General features: G+C 49.6%; 1 long non-coding RNA gene across 1 annotated transcript in view; it reads left to right on the plus strand.

The window, feature by feature from the left end:
• The first annotated feature begins 988 nt into the window (after positions 1–988).
• LOC114486254 (uncharacterized) overlaps positions 989–2,673 on the plus strand; it is a 3,613-nt gene continuing 1,928 nt past the window's right edge. The window contains exon 1 of the long non-coding RNA XR_003679663.1: positions 989–1,161. This is a non-coding gene — a long non-coding RNA (uncharacterized lncRNA). The remainder of the gene's footprint in view (positions 1,162–2,673) is intronic.

Consider the following 2,673-nt stretch of genomic DNA (forward strand, 5'->3'; position numbering starts at 1 on the left):
CTTGTCAGTGACCCTCACCGGCAGTGAGTCTCAGGTTTTAGATAATGCAGGACCCGCACACTTGTAAGTGAAACAAGTAAAGAGCAGCAGTGGGCCAGCCGTGGCTGGGGGAGGGGAGTGGGATTCTGACTGCGGGAAGGACTGGGGGTGTGCTGGCCACACGTGAGCTGGACGTCTCAGCAGCTGTGTCTCCTCTGCCCCAGGTTCTCTCTGCTCTCGTACGAAGTTGAAAAGTCAAGATGAAGTAGGTGATGTTTTATTGACGGGAGGTTATGGTGGTTCAGGGACTTTTATTGCTTCTACGCCAGGTTGTGAAAGGATCCGGTTCCCAAACCTTGGGTTGGCTCTCCTGCCATCCAGGAACGTAGGAATGTGGAAGCACCGGCTCCAGCTCTTCATTCCAGAACAGACCCCCGAGGCCCGGGAGGGGGAATCACTTCCACGATGCCAATTAGTCAATCGGCAGAAGAGTTGGGGCTGGAATTCAGCTTCTTCACTGAAGAAGCGAGCGCCCTGTGAATCTCAGCATCCTTAGACTGCGGCCTGGATCCCTTGTGCTGTACTGCTGCGCTCCACCAGCAGAGGGCACCATTAGTCTGTGGGTGTTTTCAACAACTTTGGTTTCCAGTCCAGGCCTTAACGGAGAATGCGTTAAGATCTAATACCGTATAATATGGGGACACTGCCTTCATGGATTGTAAGAACCATTTGAAGACGCTGACTTTTACAAAAGGGTATGAAACATCACGATGTGCTCTAATGCGGAGATAAATAGAGCTGGGGCAAGGGGGAGGAGCTCTGTTGAAAACCAGCTTTAGAGAAGCGCGTCAGTGTTGGCTGAGCTCCTCGGGGGTCACTGAACGTTCTGTCCTTGTCATCCAGGCACAAAAACTCACTGCCCTTTGTGCTGAGATAAAACAGGTGGAACATGCCAGACTCACTCCCTCTGCAGAGCAATGCATCACATTAAAACAGGGCACTGCTTCCACGCAGCACCCAGGGCAGGGCAGCAGACAGCTGGGGTGAAACTCTGCCCTGCACCTTCTAGCTCCTCGGCTGGGCGACAGTAAGACCACCTTGCAGGGCTGTCATGGGAACAAGATGAGGCTGCATGAAGATGCCCAGTGCAGGGAGGACCGAGAGAAGAGGACCTGTGCTCAGGTGAGGGCCCTTAGGGACTAGCTTGGCTTGGAGGCAGCCAGTCCCCTGCGGTGTTTGACAGATTATTGGAGTGTGGCCTCGGAGTCAGGAGGCCCGGCGCCTGGGCCGTGGGAGACCTGCTGGGCGCAGTCTTGTGCTTGATTGGGAGGGCCCCGATCAGCCGAGGGTGGGACAACAGGGCAGTGCAGGGGTCAGCGACCCGGCTCCAGAGCCCAGCCAGCCGCCCTCGGGCTCTGTGTGGGGTGAGCACACAGAGGGGGCAGAGACCACTTCCTGTTCACGCTGGGCCTGGGACCAGAGGCGCACCTGCAGGTGGTGCTGTCAGTTGGGATCCTGTCACGGTGGGGATGGGCGATGAGGACCGGATACGGAATGGGTCCCAAAGGGCACTGCTGGCAAAGGGGGAGCGGCTTCCACTAAAAACAAGGAATTCCATTCATCTTTTCATTTGAAAAGACATCTTAGTTTTAAGAAGCCTTCAGTGTCTTTTCTAGGGACTCTGCCGGTATCAGGTAGTTGGATTGAAGTCTGATGACAGGTTAGGCAAACTTTTGAAGCCACTGTTCATCTTCAAAAAAGTTTTTGGATGGATAGAGGAATTGAAATGTGAAGTGTTCCAATTGTTACATTTCTAAGGTCACACTCTTAGGTGAGGGTTCTTTTTTTTTTTTTTTTAACATTTTTTGGAGGATAATTGCTTTACAATGGTGTGTTAGTTTCTGCTTTACAACAGAGTGAATCAGTTACACATATACATATGTCCCCATATCCCCTCCCTCTTGCGTCTCCCTCCCTCCCACCCTCCCTATCCCACCCCTCTAGGGGGTCACAAGGCACCGAGCTGATCTCCCTGTGCTATGCGGCTGCTTCCCACTAGCTATCTATTTTACATTTGGTAGTGTATATATGTCCATGCCACTCTCTCACTTTGTCACAGCTTACCCTTCCCCCTCCCCATATCCTCAAGTTCATGCTCTAGTAGGTCTGTGTGTTTATTCCCGTCTTACCCCTAGGTTCTTCATGACCTTTTTTTTTTTTTCTTAGATTCCATATATATGTGTCAGCATACGGTATTTGTCTTTCTCTTTCTGACTTACTTCACTCTGTATGACAGACTCTAGGTTCATCCACCTCATTACAAATAACGCAATTTCCTTTCTTTTTATGGCTGAATAATATTCCATCGTATACATGTGTCACATGCAAATGAAGCAACTGACAAAGGATTAATCTCCAAAATTTACAACCAGCTCATGCAGCTCAATAACAAAAAAACAAACAACCCAATCCAAAAATGGGGAGACGACCTAAATAGACATTTCTCCAAAGAAGAGATACAGATTGCCAACAAACACAGGAAAGAATGCTCAACATTATTAATCATTAGAGAAATGCAAATCAAAATGACAATGAGGTATCATCTCACACCGGTCAGAATGGCCATCATCAAAAAATCTAGAAACAATAAATGCTGGAGAGGGTGTGGAGAAAAGGGAACCCTCTTGCACTGCT

This window comes from Physeter macrocephalus, chromosome 5 (assembly GCF_002837175.3).
Source record: "Physeter macrocephalus isolate SW-GA chromosome 5, ASM283717v5, whole genome shotgun sequence".
In the NCBI taxonomy this organism is placed as follows: domain Eukaryota; kingdom Metazoa; phylum Chordata; class Mammalia; order Artiodactyla; family Physeteridae; genus Physeter; species Physeter macrocephalus.